The following is a 19,780-nucleotide window of genomic DNA, read 5'->3' as shown; positions in this document are numbered from 1 at the left end:
GAGCAGATATTCACATTTAAACAGGTATAAAAATTCCAAAGTGACAGATGTGATAAAAAAATTTAATTTACAAAATTAATTGATCTTAATAAATACAAAATGAATACATTTAAGGCTTAAAATTATAAATTAATATGTAAATATACAGAATAGAGACCAACAATCTTCAGCTGATACGATGTTACACCCACTATACATCCACGGCTGTGTTATTTATTAGTGTCCTTGCACAGTGGATCCTGCCTTGGGTTAATTGCTATCCTCACTCTCTGAATCGCTGCCACTCTCCTGATAAAACGAGATTGTTGCCTGCACCGGGAAATTCGCCAATAGATGAGCCGCATCTTCGAATAAATAATCAAAACATTTGGATTTGGGCCACAGAAGTCTGTGGGGAAAAAAGAGAGAGAATATTGTTTAAATGTTTCACATGCATTGATCTGGCCACATTTTTATTTCCAGTCATGGCAGAAGGTAAGCTGTGGGGGTCTCCTCACGAACTGTCTTTGTTACAAACCCTCAGATCCCTTCAATTTAAAGCCCTCATCCCTATATAACCTCTCTCTCCTTGCTGCTTCACCACTGCCCTGAAACTCTGGTCCTCTGACACTGGTCCCTTGAGCATCCCCCTCTCACGTCTTCCTTCCTTCTCTCTCTCATTTCTTCCATCCCCCCCTCCCTGGGGTGGCACGGTGGCACAGTGGCTAGCACTGCTGCCTCACAGTGCCAGGGGCCCGGGTTTGATTCCCAGCTTGGATCACTGTGTGGAGTTTGCACATTCTCCCCGTGTCTGTGTGGGTTCCCTCTGGGTGCTCCGGTTTTCTCCTACAGTCTACAGATGTGCAGGTTAGGTGGCTTGGCCATGTTAAATTTGGCCACCAAACAGGTGCTGGAGTGTGGCGACTAGGGGATTTTCACAGTAACTTCATTGCAGTGTTAATGTAAGCCGACTTGTGACTAATAAATACTTACTTTTCCTCTGAACTGCTTTCCCCTTCTCCCTCCCTCCCATCTCTAACCCTCTCTGTACCATCTTCCTCACCCTCTCTCCCTCTGTTATATTATTCATAAAGCAATAGTTTTAAAGTTGATTGGTCAGTTTCACAAGTAGGCTTACATGAAATTACCGTGAAATCACTCCAGCGCCTGTTCGGGCACACTGAGGGAGAATTTAACACAGCCAATGCACCTAACCAGCACGTCTTTCAGATGTGGGAGAAAACCGGAGCACGCAGAGGAAACCCACACAGACACAGGGAGAATGTGCAGACTCCGCACAGACAGTGACCCAGGTCGGGAATTGAACCCGGATCCCTGGCACTGTGAGGCAGCAGTGCTGACCATTGTGCCACCGTGCCACCTGGAACATGTTGTTATGAGAATGTACATCCAGGGCGCCATATTCACTATCACAGGAACACAGGACTTGGGAGCAGGAAGAGGTCATTTGGTCCTTTGAGCCTGTTCCACCATTCGATAAGATAATGGCTGATCTGATTGTGACCTCAACTGAACTTTCCGATCTGGTTCCTTGTCAATCAAAAATCTGTCTAACTCAGCCTTGAATGAATTCAATGTCCCTGCCTCCACTGCTTTCTGGGGAAGAGAATTCCACAGATTAATGACCCTCTAAGAGGAAAGAATGCTCCACATCTCCATTTTAAAAGGGAAAGCTATCATTTTTAAACTGTGTCCTCTTGTTCCAGTCTTTCGCACTGCCAAATAACAATGCATCAGTGTCCGAACACTGCTGGGTACCAATGCATCAGTCTAGCAGCCCCAGGGAGTGCTGAAAGAAATACACTTGATGAACCTCCAGCATTTTCAGACTAAAGTGTGATTATTTCCAATTGCTTCTCGAGGAGATTCCCCTTGACCCTTCAGCACCAGTTTCAACTGGCATTGCCAGTCAGTTCACTGGGGATGGGGCAATCCAAACATGCCCTCCTCTCTCGCCAAGGCCATACAACTGGTGAGACTGCCTCACACCACCCCCAGCAATGCTGAAAACCTTGGTTGGGTGAATTGCAGAGACCACGGGCTGGACACAACCTGGCAATTCTCCCGGGATGGGCCTTGCCAAATGGATACTCAAAGCTTCAGTGTCTCAGGTCAGGCAGGAAGAGCAACCAATAGGGTGCAGTAGATGGACATCTGTGAGCTTTGTCCAGTTAAAGTCAGTGGGGGTGATCTTACCGGCTTGTCATGTCGGTCAATAGGTCTGCATATGCGCAATAATGCCCTCTAGCTGTCAGCAGCCGGACTTCTGGCAAACATAGACTCCATTCACCCCCCATACTGGCATGAATCACACTTTGCCTCTTTTTTTGCATTGAGTGGCATAAGATCGCTTCTGAAATTTCACTGACAAAATGGGTGCAAGTCTCTCCCGTTTTCACACTCATTTGGCACTTATTGTTTTGGTAAGATCGCTCCAGTGTGTTTGGGTAAGGAGGACGAGAATGCAGGGCTTTGGAATATCAAGGTTCCCTGATCACTGATGCCCGTCATGTTTAAACAGGGCACCAAATGTATGTGCTAATCGGATATTAGTTCCTCACAGGTTTTCTGCTCCTGAAAATCAGCTTATAAATAAATTCCCATCAGGAAACTTACTTGACGGGGTGTCGGAATGCCGAGATTTTGTCCACGGTGAGTGTGTGCTGAGGCTGTTCGCTGTCTGACAGGGTCAACTGGAACAGAAAGGTTAGAATGTTGGGACTGGAACAAATAATACATTTGGCATAATAAAAACAAGTGTTGGAAATATTCAGCAGGTCTGGCAGCATTGGGGGAGAGAGAAACAGAGTTAACATTCTGAGTTGAACAGGAGTCTTCTTCAGAAACACGTTCTTTATCTTTGCTTCATTGTTTTACAGACACCCTAGTTCTGGTGCTGTAGAGGTAATAATATGGTGCATCACACATTCATATTGGACTCTGAGGTGCAGAGGGATCTGGGTGCCCTAGTGCATGAATCACAAAAGGCTAGTATGCCGGTACAGCAAGTAATTAGGAAAGCAGATAGAATGTTATCATTTGTTATGAGGGGAATTGAATACAAAAGGAGGAAGTTTATGCTTCAGTTGTACAGGGCATGAGTGAGACCTCAGTACTGTGTACCTGCTGGAGTGTAAAAGAGCAAAAGACAACTTGATTGAAACATATATGATCCCGTGGGGTCTTGTGGGGTGTGAAGAGGATGTTTCCTCTTGTGAGGGAAGCTGGAACGAAGGGTCACTTTAAAAATAAGGGGTCGTCCATTTAAAAAGGAGATGAGATGAAATTTTTTGACGCAGATTCGTGAGTCTCTGGAACTCTTCCTGAAAAGGCAGTGGAAGCAGAGTCTTTGAATATTCTTAAAGCAGGGTGGTTAGATTCCTGGTGAGCAAGGGGGTGATAGGTTATTGGGGGTAGGTGGGATGCAGATTTGAGGTTACAATCAGATCAGCTATGATCTTATTAAATGGCGGAGCAGACTTGAGGGGCTGAGTGGCCTACTCCTGCTCCTTGTTTGCATTGCATATTCCTGCGGGGTATTGCGCATCTATTCATTTCATTCCCCCCGAGCTTTATAAGCTATGTTGTAAGGGGTGCACACAGCAGAGTCCCTGTGTAATCCCAGCGTGGATTGGGATCTGGGGTGATGCAGAGGTGGGGATTGAATGGGGATTTTCTCTTGGTCATTCCCACTGAGTAGCAGCCAAGCCAGCTCTCTTGCTGTGTGCCGTTCACTACAGACAACAAAAGAGGATTCCTATTGCTCATCACCATCCAGTCAGGCCTATTGGCTAATGGCAAGTTCTGACTCAGCTGTGAGGCCCATCCTGGTCAAATATCTTATCTATGTTCACCATTCACACTCACACCTGAAGAATGGTCACTTTGGTGTGAGGTATTGGAGAGAGGGTGATGTAGCTGAACAAGAGATAGGGGGAGAGAACACTGGAAGAGGCTGTTTACTCCGAGGCTGCCACTGCGACGAACAGGTGAATGGAGACAGAGAAACATGTTGCTGAACAAACTTACTGTTGCCATCTTTCTTTGTTGTTCCTTTTCAATATCTTTGCGTGTGATGAGCCAAGGTCTCCAAATACCAACAGCACTGTCAATAATAACACAACAGACAGGGTTAGTGAAGGTTGGAACAGGGGGTAGAGCATGTTCTAACGGGCTCAGTATTATCAGGTGCCAGGAAATTCTTACTGCAATGTTGTCTTATTAGCTGCAAGAGAAGGAGTGCATAACTGAGATCTTGAGACTTGAACAGGTCCCATGTCTGAGTTGCTCCCACACTTTGTGTCTGGCTCAGTGGATAGCATGCTAACCTTTGAGTTGAAAGTTCATGGGTTCAGGTTCCATTCCACAGAACTAAGACCCATAACCCAGGCTGACACACCAAGTGGAAGTACCGAGGGAGTGCTGCCCTGTCAGAGAGGTATCGCCTTTTGGATGAGATGTTCAACTGAGGTGGATGGCAACAAGATGGCGTCGGAGTGGGGCAACTTCTTGCAAACTGTCCCCAGCATGCCCCCTAATTCTATCTTTTACTCTTTACGTTTCGGAATCCATTCCAGTTGCCCCACAGGGCAGAGTGAATCGTAAAACTAATTATATCCCCCTGCACCCACCCAACCCAAAAACCGACCCACACATTTGGACCTCTGTCCTAATCATCATCGGCAGCTTATAAATAACATGAAAGAGCAGGTCGGAATTTTAACAAACAGTCCAGTAAGGACTCTCGTTCTCCGCTTTTAAAATTGTACTCTAATTCTTTTAAACTCTCTTTCTCTGAACCCTAGCTATGACTGTAACACTATATTCTGCACACTCTCCTTTCCTTCTCCCCTATGTTCTCTATGAATGGTATGCTTTGTATAGAGTGCAAGAAACAATACTTTTCACTGTCTCCCAATACATGTGACAATAATAAATCAAATCAAAAAAAATGTCACGTTCCCTTGGTACCATTTTGCAGAAGAGCAGGTGAATTCTCAGCAGTGTTCTGAATATTTATCCCTCAATCTGCTTCACCGCAGCTAAATATCTGGTGTTATCACATTTCTGTTAGTGGGAACTTGCCATGCACAAACTAATTGTCATCTTTCCAACATGGCAGCAGTGGCGACACTCCCAGAGTACTCCGTTGGTTGTAAAGTCTGCTGGGGTCATTCTGAGGTTACAGGAGTTGCTACATAAATGCAAGTCTTTATTTTAGATCCATAGGCTGCGCAGACCAACACTTACTCACAGGCAGCCATCTCTGTCGCACAGAGGAGTTGGAGATTGGCTCCTCAGGTGGACAAAGGGTTGCCCCCGCTCCCCAATGGACATGGCCCTGTTTACCAGGTCTTTTAATCTGTTAGCAATCAGCAATTGTCCCACGATGGATTTTCCTCTACTTTTATCACTAGCTGCAGACCAGTATATATCCTACTTACTCAATAAGTTCATTGATGGCTCAGCTGGTCAGAGCAGAGACAATCCAAGCAGTTAACTGGGGCTGTACCAGTTAAATCCCCAGCCTGGGTTGGAATGGCTGATCCCACTCCAGGCACACACACCCCCCCCCCCCCCCCCAAACCAGAATCTCTCCAGTGTAGAAGGAGACCATTCAGCTCATCAAGGCAGCACCAAACACAATCCCACTCAGGCCCTATTCCTGTAACTTCCCTGACGCTAGGGTCAATTTAGCATGACCAATCAACCTAACCCGCACATCTTTGGACCACGGGAGGAAACCGGAGCACCCGGAGGAAACCCACACAGACACAGGGGAGAATGTCTGCGTGGAGTTTGCAGTGACCCAAGCCTGGAATTGAACCTGGGTCTCTGGCAGGTATGAGTGCTAACTACTGTGCCACAGTGCTGCCCCAACATACAACTCTCTATTCCAAACCTGGTGTCGTCAGTAAACTTGAATATACAACTCTCTATTTCTAACCTGGTGTGGTCAGTGAACTTTAATATACTCTTTCATCCGAGTCATTGAGAAATTTGGTGAAATAGACCGAAGGGTCTATGTTGGGGTCCTCAGCATTTCCCCAGAAAAGACCACATGTCACATTTTCCCATCTTCTTCATCAGTCAGCACTGCTCACCCACACCAATCATTATTAGAAAAGGCGAGGGGGGGAGGCGTTTGCTTCTTAAAGGGGCACCACCAAAGCAACTTTTGAGGTTGAGGTATTAAACCCGGCCGGTTGCTATGGTGACAAGGCCAAACGCACTGAAACTTTTCAACACAAGTGAATTATCAGAGACGGAAAGTGCAAAAGAGGAGAATCTTACCTTCCTGCGGGGGGTGGGTGCTCGGTACATGCTGCATTGGGTTGTTGTAAACAGCGGCAGCTTTGCTGTGTGGCTGCTGCCTGGGTAGTTCTGTCCATGTCACAGGCTTGTTGCTGTCTCCTTGCCGAATGTTTATGCCACACTGGCTGCAGAGAAGTGAGTCTGCCTTGCTGCTCTGCCTCTCAATCTCTTTATACTCTGCTGCCCCCTCCTCCCCCCGCCTCTATTTACCCCCTGTTTCTCTCTGCGAGCGGATAGGCTGTGAGCTCGGGGGATTTAACCCTGCAGCTAATCTGATGGTTCGCTTGGCCTGTGTCAACAATGGGACGGGACAAATGCTGGCTCCAGCCTCTCGACACCTCGGCAAGAAAACATCAGAGCAAGAGGGAGAGTGTCAGGCAAAACAATGAGCAGGCAGGGGCCTGACTCCACACACACACACAGCCTCCATCACCAGCACACAGCCCAGAGAGCTGCCAATCTCAACACTTCACCCTGCCTTAGCACAGGGCCAGGACAGGCTGCCAATGTGGAACAGTTACCGGCTGGGGGGAAAGGCTCCTTTACATGAGATCAGATTCCGAATCGCATCTAAAAACATTGGGGTGACAATTGCCATCCTGGGAAAGGCGAGGGAGAGATAGTTTCTTGTCTGGGTGTTAACAGGGGGAATTGCGCCCACAATGCGCCTGAAATTGCGCTGCTTAGGCTACACTTCGTTAGCTAACATGTATTTACATAATCGCAGACATGAAATCCTCAATGAAACACACGTAATGACATATTTATTCGTTTAAATGTACTCCTTGATTAATTCACCAGTGTTTGAAAATGAGTTGGTTGCCAAAAAGAACAGCTTCTTCCCTGCTGCCATCAGACTTTTGAATGGACTTACCTTGTATTAACTTGATCTTTCTCTACACCCTAGCTATGAATGTAACTCTACATTCTGCACTCTCTCGTTTCCTTCTCTATGAACGGTATGCTTTGTCTGTAGAGCGCGCAAGAAACAATACTTTTCACTGTATGCTAATAAATGTGACAATAATAAATCAAATCAAAGAATGCATTTTGATAAGGGTCCTCTGTGAGTAACTTGATTTAAACTATATTGGACTATCCAATAATTAAATTGGTGTACAGCAGAATGAACCATTGTTCAACAGACATGCCTCTTAGCAGCTGGACACCCCCAAAACTGAGCACATCTTGAAGATGCTCACTGGGTGGGAATCTCTCCTTGGAGAGTGGAATCTTCAACAAAATAAAATGTTGGGAACATTGCGGATGGAAATGACAATGGGTGTAACCGGCATTTATAATGTCTTTCATCTTTAGGGGTGGCTCCCCTTTTCATCTGGATTGCTCTAATATTACTGCAGATATTGAGCAGAAATTCAGTCCAGCGTTAATCTGTGGAAATGTGGACGCAGTGAGGTCCAAGGGGTACCCACAATGTTAAAATGGTGCTGCAGGGGTTTTACCACATGTTGCGGTCTAATCCGCAGAAGTGAATGGTTGTACACTACCCTTTCCCAGGGTTTCTCTCGGCTCACTTTGCCAACTCTTTTTACCACATTTTCCCAAATTTCATCCCTTGCCTCCACTATTTGGATTCAAACCCTCTCTATTGCCCTGGTCATACGGCTCATTAGAACACCAGTCCTAGCATGATTCAGGTGTAGGTGGTCCCAACGTTACAGATTCCACTTTCTCCAATACTGGTATCAGTGCCCACCAGAGTCCACTTCTCCCACACCAGTCTTTGAGCTGCACATTCATTTCTCTAATCTTACTTGCTCTATGCCAATTTGCACATTCCTCAGGTTATTACATTTAAGATTCTGATTTTTAATTTAATACCTAACTCCTCATAGTCTCTATGCTGTATCTCTTTCATAGCTCGACCTATGTCATTGGTACTACATGGACCAGACAACTACATCCTTCCTCTCCTCCTTCAAGTTCTTCACCAGCCCTAAGAAGCTGTCCTGAACCCTGACACTGAGCAGGCAGCATAGCCTTCTGGACTCTCGCTCTTAGCTGCAGGAAACAGTGACAATGTCCCTCACTCTACTATCCCTACTACCAATGTTTTGCTCCCTCCACTTGAATGGCTTCCTGTACCATGGCGCCATGGTCAGTTTGCTCATCCACCCTGTAGCCCCGCTCTCACCCAAACAAGCTGAGAGAACCTCAGATCCATTGAGGGCCCTACACTCCTGCCCTCTGGGTCCCCCTTACCTGCTTCACTCAAGGTCAAAATCTCCTGACCACTGAAGACCCTATCTTAACTGGTGTGACTGCCTCTTGGTCCAAAGCATCCACATGACTTTACACCTCCCTGATGTGTCACAGTGTCTGCAGCTCAGCCTCCAGCTCAATAGCTCTGAGCCGAAGGTCCTCGAACTGCAAACACTTACTGCTGACATGTTTGCTCTGGACCACACTGGCATCCAGGAGATCCCACATTGTTCAGCCATGAGAACGGTATTCAAATATTCTTCCTCTCAGCTGGCCGAGGGCTGAACCGGCACATTGGAAATCCTGATGAATTTTGTTGTCTATTTAAGGACCAGAATCTCAAACCTGAGATTAAGGTCATGGCAATAGTGATCCCCATGCTCCTAAACGCTTCAGGAGTTTGGACAATCTACAGCAGGCACCTCAGAGCACTGGGGAAGTATCTTTGCTAGATCCCCCAAATCCAGTGGCTAGAAAGGTCATTCTCTCCCAAGCCAACTTGCCAGCTAAACCATGACCTTAATCTCAGGTTTGAGATCCCAGTCGTCAAATATTCTTTTCCTCAGTTTGCGGAGGGCTGAGCTGGTGCATTGTAGGTGATGATGAATGTTGTTGTCTATTTCAGGAAGGAGAGATTCCCAAGACATGGAAAATGGTCCACAGTATGGCAATGAGGAAAATGGAGAAGAGGGTTGATGCAGTGATATAGCCTTGTTTGACCCCAGTTTTCACTGAGGGAAGGTTTGTGGTGTTTCTCTTGGTGAGGATCATGTCACTGTGGAGTAGGTGGAGGCTGCTGAGAAATTGCTGATGTCGGCCTCAAGGCACTAGTCATTCAAAACCAGCTCCCCGGAGCAGAATGTGCTGTCCGTATGCCAGACACCAGACTCCTGAAACAACCTCTCTCATCACTACTTGGTAATGGGAGGAGGCTGCTGGGAGGACAATAGAAACTCCTTTGAGGTGTCCTCAAAGCATGCCAGAAGAGGTCAAACCTCCCCACCAACTCATGGAAGATTAATTTGAGATTGAGAGACTTTGCTGCTAATGTGTAGTTGAAGAAGGAAGGAAAAAACCCTCAAAGACTTCATCTGCCCTACCCAACCAACACCACTTACCCCACATGTGGCAGTGTCTGCAGATCATACATTGGATCTTCAGCCAACTCAGAACCCATCAAACTGGAGTGAAAGCAAGTCACCCTTGATCCCGAAAAACTGCCTAAGAAGAGTGGAGAAGAATACAATCAGTGGCCCATTCACAGTTACATCAGCCAACCATTTCAACAATCATGGCCATATCCTGGACTACAATCCATTAAAGTAAGAAAATGGATGGGGAGGTGATGGCCTGGTGGTATTGTTGCTAGATTCTTAATCCAGAAACTCAACTAATGTTCTGGGGCCCGGGTTCAAATCCCGTCATGGCAGATGGTGGAATTTGAATTCAATAAAAAAATCTAGAATTAACAATCTACTGATGACCGTGAAACCATTGTTGATTGTTGGAAAAACCCATCTGGTTCACTAATGTTCTATAGGGAAGGAAATCTGCTGTCCTTACCTGGTCTGGCCTACATGTGACTCCAGAGCCACAGCAATGTGATTGACTCTCAACTGCCCTCCAAGGGCAACTAAGGATGGGCAATAAATGCTGGCCAGCCTGCGATGCCCATGTCCCAGTAATGAATTTAAAAAAGTGTTCTTTACACTTGAGGTCTTTTAGTAATTCAATCAGAAATACAGACAGCAGACAGTCTAATCATTCCTTTTCTATGGAATGTACAGTTTAACAATAACAAACAGGTTGTCAAGAACCTCAATAAAGGTTCAAGTAATTTACATAACCTTAAAAGGCAAAGGACAAAGTTTGAGACCCAAAACATTAACTGGTCTTTCCTTATTGTCACAATGGTGTGACTGCGCATGAGTGATATCAACCTGTAATTTCATTGACAGATCAAACGTATATTGAACTGTTTAGAAAGAACTTTTAAAAAACAAGCGAAGACACTGACTTAAAATGGCTGCCACAAGTCACCTGATGTCTGGTGTTACCAGTTGACCTGTTTTCTGGAAGATTGTGAGGAGAAATACAATGGAGACGTGCCCAGACACCCTCATGGAATTCCACACTTGCTGCTGTCAAGAACTACTTAAAAAAATTACTGAAACTCTGCTGGACTTCACATTTGCATTTCTATAAGGGTGCCTCTTAACTAGAGTCAGAAGGTCTACTGATATAATAGCCATATGGAAAGGTGTTCTTCCCATCTTATCAACATGAGATATTGGATCATTCCAAAGCTAATGGCTGGGATATTATGGGCCATGGGACAATAGCCACTGTCTGTTGAACTATCAGCTAAGCAAATACCTTCTGAAATAATTATGGGGTGGGAGGTCATGTGACTGGAGTAACCATTTTCTGAATGTCTTTCAATACATCACACAAGCTGCTAAACCAAGAGCAGCCTGGAATGAACCTGCCATAGGGGCAGTAACACTGCTCTTCTTCCGTTCTCTCCTAAGTTAAGACCCTATCTCCATTACAATTTAAAAATCCAGCACAGAGATAGTGAATTCCCATCGAAAGGAAACTCAGATGCAAACATCATCAGCTTCTGGAAAATGTGGATTATGTTATAAAAATCTCCATGAATTGCAGTTTTACATGGGCTTCAACCCCTGGAATTTCAAGACCATCATGGAGGAAAAGCTGCCACAGCCACAGTTACCTGCAAAGGACTCATTTTTTAACCTTTATCATTGAACATTAATTTGGCTAAGAAAGTAACTACTCACTATATAGCTTGTGTGTGTGTGTGTGTGTGTGTGTGTGTATGGATGGGTTGTGAACGTCAGCATGAACTTACCATTTTAAATATTTTAATCTCTTTATCGGAGTGGGTTTTTAACTCCAGGAAAACTAACCCCTTTTTGTTTTAAACTCAAGAAAACCTGACTGACTTAGATAATCTTTATAATCAGCACATAAATGGTTAAGCAGAGACGTTGAGTAAATACCTTCAGCTTTGCTAAATTCACAGAAAAAACCCTGCTCTGGTCAGACTTGGAGTGGTTTGACGGGGAGTCACTTTTACCACTCCTCACGTGGCTGCAACAGCATTTCAACAACAACTTATCTTTGTATGGCACCTTTAACTTAATGAAACGTGCCAAGATGCTTCACAGGAAAATTATATATGGGGTGGCATGGTGACACAGTGGGGGGTTAGCACTGCTGCCTCACAGCACCAGGGACCTGGGTTTGATTCCCAGCTTGGGTCACTGTCTATGAGGAGTGTGCACGTTCTCCCCGTGTCTGTGTGGGTTTCCTCCGGGTGCTCCAGTTTCCTCCCACAGTCCAAAGATGTGCAGGTTAGGTGAATTGGCCATGCTAAATTCTTCCCCAGTGTACCCGAACAGGTGCCGGAGTGTGGCGACTGGGGGATTTTCACAGTAATTTCATTGCGGTGTTAATGTAAGCCTACTTGTGACTAATAAATAAACTTTACTTTACTTTATAAACCATACTATAACATCCAGCCTATATGTGTCTGTTAGGTCAGGTGACTAAAAACACGGTCAAAGAGGTAAACTTTAAGGTGGGTCTTAAAGGGGGAAGGGGGGGGGGGTGGAGAGGTGTAGGGAGGGAATTCCAGGTGGTGGTGGATGTACTGTGTTTCCCCAGTGCTTTCTTTCCCATTTTGCCTGGTGAGCTAGAGGTCAGAGGGTGGGCAGGAAGTGGGAGGCTAAACTGCCCAATGAGCAATGGTCTTCACTACGTCTAACGCAGACTTCCTGATTGGTTGTATAACCGTGAAGGAACCTTGAATTTGAGAGCATTATAACAACACTAACAACAGCAGCTTACATTTAGACAGTGCCTTTAACATAGGGAAAGGTCCCTGGGCATTTCAGCAGGGTGTTATCAAAAAGATTGTGCCAAAACAAAGAACTAAATATTAGGACAGGCCACCTTCTGGCCTTGAATTTTAAAATCCTTATCCTCCTGTTCAATCCTTCTGTGGCCCTGGTCTCTCAATACCTCTGTAAACTCTTCCAGCTCTTGAGATACCAATATTACTCTAATTCTGGCCTCCCTGATTTTAATCAACCAAGCAATGTGGGTCCTGCTTTCAGTTGCTTGGGCTACATTCTGGAATATCTTCTTTTCCCCTCTCCAAGCTCCTCTCCTCCATCAAATTGCCCCTCAATACCTCTTGGATCAGGCTTATGGTTATTAGCCCTAAAATCTTCTTCCCCGGATGATTGTCATGTCTTTGTTTGATTGCCCTCGGGACATCAAAGGTGATGGACAAATGCCAAATGTTGCAGGGGGTCCATGTAGAAATTTTAAATAGAGAAATTTAAGAAGGAAGTAGACAGATTTCTACACTCTAAAAATTATACTTTAAAAAATATTGTTACAAAAATGAAATTCATAACACAAAATAGTGAGATTCAGATGCCTGAACCAAGTGGAACAGATTTAGGGCTATGAATAGTTAGAAATACTTTGAAAATGTGTCTGTGCTCATTGTGAAGATGGTGTATTCTGTGACAGATTTGTGGTAGCACGCTGGCACAGTGGTTAGCACTGCTACCTCACAGTGCCAGGGACCCAGGTTCAATTCCGGCCTTGGGTGACTGCGTGGAATCTGCACGTTCTCTCCTTTTCTGCATGAGTTTCCTCCGGGTGCTCTGGTTTCCTCCCACAGTCCAAAAATGTGCGGGTGAGGTTGATTGGCCATGCTAAATTGTGCCTTAGTGTTAGGGGGATTGGCATGGTAAGTACATAGAGTTATGGGGATAGGGCCTAGGGCTTGATGGGCCGAATGGCCTCTTTCTGCACTGCAGGGATTCTATGATTTGAAACATTTGATTTATTATTGTCACATGCATTAGTATACAGTGAAGAGTATTGTTTCTTGCGCGCTTTGCAGACAAAGCATACCTTTCATAGAGAAAGAAACGAGAGAGTGCAGAATGTAGTGTTATAGTCATGGCTAGGGTGTAGAGAAAGATCAACTTAATGCGAGGTCGGTCCATTCAAAAGTCCGATGGCAGCAGGGAAGAAGCTGTTCTTGAGTCGGTTGGTCCGTGACCTCAGACTTTTTTATTTTTCCCTGACAGAAGAAGGTGGAAGAGAGAATGTCTGAGGTGCGTGGGGTCCTTGATTATAATGCACTTGATCCTTATTTAGCTTCCTGCGCGCACTATGCTGCAATCCTCTCCAGCAAGAGCGTAACCATTGTGAATGTAAGTGTATGTGACGTTTATGAGCAATTGATTCAGCTGAAAAAAGTGGGTGTGCCCTGGAATTGCTTGTCTCCTTGAAGTGTGCCCTGTTACTGAATAGGTTGGGAAGCACTGAGATAGGGGATCAGCCATCATCACATTGGATGGCGGAGCAGACTCCAAGGTAGGTGGGTAGTAGCGGGGGGGGGGGGGTCATTCTGATTGTCAGCTCACAGCAATATGAGAGAGGGAGATAGTTTGGGCAGTGATAATGTGAGGGAAATGAGCGAATTTCTCTCTCTCACGAACTCCTTCACTGGCTTAAGGTAGGGCCGTCTGGGGAAGGTCACAGGCTGGGGATGTGTTATATCTCACAGTCAGTCCCACATAACTCCCTCACACCTCCCTCAGCAATTTGGCTGCCAGCAGACACGTGTTTATGTGTTAACATCTCACTCGGGGAATTAGGAACGTGTGTTTGTTTTAAAATCTCTTCCACACGGTCTCTCCCCGCAGTGCCATTCACTCACCCGAGTTAATGGCTTCTTGGACACGTGTCAGTCCCAGAACTCAGCTTTCTGCCTGTCTCCTAAGTGATAGGAAGTTGGAGAAACTTACAAACAAACTTTTGAAACATTCAGCTGTAGCTCTCGGGCAACAAGTGGTCTGTCTCAACGCGCCCCTGGTCAGTTACGATAAAGCACTCACGTACACAAGAGTTTGGGAGCCAGAGAAAAGTCACCAGCTCTTGGCAGCGAAGGGGTTAATAAACCCTCCTCATGTTCATTATTAGCTTTCTAACTGCAAATACCGTGTTAAATAATTGCTCAGTTTACATCTGTTTTAAAATGAGCGAATAACCAAGACTTTTACTGTGTGGTTTGTAATTAATATCGACAGGTGCAGTTTCACACCGGATTGTAACCAAAGCAGTAACAAAAGTGTCAAGAAGGAGAGAGAGAATTTCAGGATTTACGGCCCGTTTTCTGGTTGGAAAAGCCCCTGGAACAAAAGTGGGGACAAGAACCTCCCCTCTGTGAGGGCAAGTGGAATGATAACTAAAATGTATGACCATTCATCCAGGTGAAGGTGTTCGCCCAGTGTCCCAGCAAACACTCCCAGGACAGGACAACATGGGTTAGATACACAGTAAAGCTTTCTATAAGTAAAAAATCAGAAAGGGATGTAAAAACTCAGCAGGTCTGACAGTGTCTGTGGCGAGGGGAACAGAGTTTATGTTTGGGACAATATTGGAGTCCAAAGACGATTTCTCTCTCCACAGATGCTGCCGGACCTGATGAACGTTTCGAACAATTTTTGGGCTGGATTCTCCACGGGCATTCAGCCTCTGATCTTCAGGTAAGCGTTCTCCAAGGCGGCCTTCACAACACACGACAGCGCAGTCGCTGAGCAGAAACTGATAGCCAAGTTCCGCACACATGAGGACAGCCTAAACTGGAGCGGGTCCAGCGGAGATTCACACGGATGATCCCAGGAATGGTAGGCCTGACATACGATGAACGTCTGAGGATCGTGGGATTATATTCATTGGAATTTAGGAGGTTGAGGGGAGATCTAATAGAAACTTACAAGATAATGAACGGCTTAGATAGGATGGATGTAGGGAAGTTGTTTCCATTAGCAGGGGAGACTAGGACGCGGGGGCACAGCCTTAGAATAAAAGGGAGTCACTTTAGAACAGAGATGAGGAGAAATTTCTTCAGCCAGAGAGTGGTAGGTCTGTGGAATTCATTGCCACAGAGGGCTGTGGAGGCCGAGACGTTGAGCGTCTTCAAGACAGAAATTGATAAATTCTTGATTTCTCGAGGAATTAAGGGCTATGGGGAGAGAGCGGGTAAATGGAGTTGAAATCAACCATGATTGAATGGTGGAGTGGACTCGATGGGCCGAATGGCCTTACTTCCGCTCTTATGGTCTTAAACCGGGATGTTGGATTTATGTCACATTATCAGTCACCCCCACAGCTTGCCTCCTGGACTTGCAGGCTGTCCTGTCTGGAGACAATACACATCTCTTTAACCTGTGCTTAATGCTCCCTCCACCCACATTGTCTGTATCTTTAAGATCTGGCTGGTTGTAGGGATTTGCATTCTAATCAGTATTCTGTAACTTGATTTTTGTGTCTCTGTGCTCTGTTTGAGAGCACATTTCCACTCCATCTGACGAAGGAGCAGCGCTCCGAAAGCTAATGGTGTTTGCTACCAAATAAACCTGTTGGACTTTAACCTGGTGTTGTTAAAACTCTTACTGTGTTCACCCCAGTCCAACGCCGGCATCTCCACATCATGTCCTCCAATCTCGCCCGCAGCTGGGATTCTCCAGTCCCGCTGCAGTGAATGGAGATTTGGCTGAGTGCCAAATTCTCCTTTCTCATTGGCAGTGGTGGCGGGGCGAGCGAGGTCAGAGAATTCGGCCAGATTGCTTTTATTTCAGATCTGCGGCATCTGCAGTATTTTATTTTTATTGAAGCTTTCAAATCAAAGCTGCTTCACCAAATGTTGTAAGAAGTCTGTGTTTACCCCAGTCCAACGCCGGCATCTCCACATCATGACTATCATCAAATGCTCCCAGTCACAACTTGCATTTATATAGTGCATTCAATTAAGTATTTGCGTTGATAATGAGTTAGGGAACAGGCAGCAGTCTGGCATGCATTGCAGTTTACAAAGAGTGCAGGGTAGTGGGGGCGGTGGGTTTCCATAAAAGCATTGGAATAGTGGGGGTGAGAGGGAGCAAGGGCAGCGTGGAGGGATGGGTGATGTGATGTCGAAGTAGATGGGCTTGGAGAGGCTCTGGACTGGGGAGCTCAACTCAGGGTCAATTATGACAGAAAGATTGCAAACAGTCGGCTTTTGCCTCAGACAATTGTCAGGGAGGGGGGTGGAGTCCGTAGCTTGCGAACTGAATTTGTTGTGGGAACCAAAGGCTTTGGTTTTCCCAATATTTAACTGGAGGACATTTCTGCTCATACAGGACTGGATGTCAGATATTTAGAGATATCAAGAGAGGTGAAGCTGGGTGCTGTCAACAAACATGTTTGGGGTGACACAGTAGCACAGTGGTTAACACTGCTGCTTCACAGCACCAGAGACCCGGGTTCGGTTCCTGGCTTGGGTCACTGTCTGTGTGGAGTTTGCATGTTCTCCCCGTGTCTGCGTGGGTTTCCTCCGGGTGTTCCGGTTTCCTCCCACAGTCTGAAAGACATGCTGGTTACGTGCATTGACCCGAACAGGCGCTGGAATGTGGCGACTAGGGGAATTTCACAGTAACTTCATTGAAGTGTTAATGTAAGCCTTACTTGTGAGTAATAAATAAATAAACATGTGAAATCTGGCCTACTTTTGGATGAAATTACTGAGGGGCAGCCTCTGGATGTGAACTAGCAGGGGCCAATGGATAATGGGAATAGTGTGGGAACTGGAAAAGGAGCCATAGCAGGTGATTCTCTGGCAATGACCAAATGGATAAAAGCAAATTACTGCGGATGCTGGAATCTGAAACCAAAAGAGAAAATGCTGGAAAATCTCAGCAGGTCTGGCAGCATCTGTAAGGAGAGAAAAGAGCTGACGTTTCGAGTCCAGATGACCTTTTGTGAAAGCTGGCTAGGTAAAAATGAAACTTACCAAATGGGGAGGCCTAGTGGTATTATCGTTAGATTATTATTCCAGAAACTCAGCTAATATTCTGGAGATCCGGGTTCGAATCCCACCACAGCAGATGGTGGAATTTGAATTCAATAAAAAATATCTGGAATTAAAAATCTACTGATGACCATGAAACCATTGTTAATTGTTAATTGTCAGAAAAACCCATCTGGTTCACTTATGTCCATTAGGGAAGAAAATCTGCCATCCTTAACTGGTCTGGCCTATATGTGACTCCAGAGCCACATGGGTTGACCCTCAACTGCTCTAGGGATGGGCAATAAATGCAGGCCAGCCAGCGACACCCATGTCCCACAAATGAATTTTAAAAATCTACCAATGGCAAACCGATCCAAAAGAAGTGGAAAATAATGTTGTGGTTAACCACCTTAAACATTTACCCCCACCATCACCTGCGTATCATGGTTTCAGTGTGTACCATCTACAAGATGCTCTTGCCAAGCCTCCTTTGACAGCACCGTCCAAGCCTGTGAACTCTACCACCTGGACGGACAAGGGCAGGAAATGCATGGAAATACCATCACCCACAAGTACCCCTCTAACATGCACCATTCCGACTTGGAACGATATCACTGTTCCTTCGCCGTCAAAATCCTGGAACTCTCTCCTGGAACAGCACTATGGGTACACCTTCACCACATAGACTGCAGGGGTTCAAGGATGCAGGCCATCACTACCTTCCCAAGGGTAATTAGGGATGGGCAATAAATGCTGGCTTTGCCAATGAAACCCACATCCTTGAAGCAAGACATAGGTTTACCACAGTCAGATGGTGATAGGCTCTCACTTGTGACTGTGATAAGGATCATTTCAGTGCTTTGTGGAAACCTGATTGGAGGAGTTCTGACACATGGAATTACAGAAAAATTGGGCATTGTTTGACAAGGGAAGTTGGAGACTATCTGGTTATTTATCTGACCCACTCTTTGTGTATTGAATTGTTTGTTGTACTTCAGAGGTGATTAATTGTATGCAAAATGCCCAAGGATGTGATAAAGATCCGCAAAAAAGTAAGATCTTTTTATAGATCTTTCTTTGTTCTCTTTGCTGCTTTTAAAAAATTCATTGTGTATGAAAGTATTTCTCTGCAGGGGTTGGGGAGGTAGTGGCGGTTTTACAAGTGCAAGGCCCTCCTAACTTGATGCAAGTAACTAACATTGCAAAGCTGTGTAATCTTTCCTCCAGTTTGTACTGTTAATTAGATGGGATTTCCCTCGAATGGAGTCAAAATCTTATCTTTAAATTTGACCGTACGTACGTTGGAATTGTTTAGGATATTCTTTTGTGCTGGAAATCTCTGTATGGATCAAGATTAATGAAGTCTAATTCAATATAAATGTATCCAGTGTGAGTGGGCAATGGTCTGTGAATGCACTGCTGGCTCCAAATCTAATCATCACTTCACTCAACTGTGGCGCTAACAAAGAACCTGTTTGTGGCCATTTACCCCTGGATTCTGCGATTGGAGTCAATAGAATCCTTCAGCACATTCAGCCGCAGCGTGCCTAAAGCCTGCTTCTGAGCATGAATTTTAAACAAAGAAGTTGGTCAGGGAGCTTAAAAAGGTGCATGAAACCATAAGCACTTTCAGAAAGGCAAATCTGAACTGGGTACAGGTTCAGACTTGCTATGGTCTGGTTGGACGTATACATTCTGGAGTCATTTGAGGAACAGCTGGAAGGCGTGACTTGAGGTTTTGTAAAGTTGGAGGAGATTGGTCCAATGGTCATTTTTATCTCTCTTGTGATTTTCCCTTTATTTGGTACCAATTGCATACACAACTTTCTCATTCCTAACGTAGAATGCTAACAGCAAATCACAACCTTGATTGTTCTTTGGGGCATCTCCCCATTTTCCATTCCTTAATCTTCCAACCCTCTATCCCGTCCTATCCTCATTCTCCAGTTTCCCTCTCCCTCCCCATCCATCATTGACCTTTTTTGTCTGAATCCTACACATTGCTGACACGGTTGCAAAGACTTGTGTTGATGCATTGCCTTTCACAACGTCAGCTTTACAGCTAATGAAATACTTTAAAGTGTAATCACTGTTAAATTGTAGTCAATTTGTACACTGCAAGTTTCCACACACAGCAATGAGACACATGATCAGTTTGTTTTTAGGGATGTTAGTTGAGGGATTAATATTGGCCAGGCCACTGGGGAAAAATCCCCTTCCCTTCTTCAAAATAGTGACGTGGAATTTCTTACTGCCACCCAAGAGGACAGACTCAGTTTTGCATCTCATCTGAAAGTTGGCAACCCTGACAGCGTAGCATTCCCTCAATACTGCAATGGAGTTTTGACCTAAGTT

This window comes from Mustelus asterias, chromosome 21, assembly GCF_964213995.1.
Source record: "Mustelus asterias chromosome 21, sMusAst1.hap1.1, whole genome shotgun sequence".
NCBI lineage: Eukaryota > Metazoa > Chordata > Chondrichthyes > Carcharhiniformes > Triakidae > Mustelus > Mustelus asterias.
Note: the sequence above shows the minus strand (reverse complement) of the source record.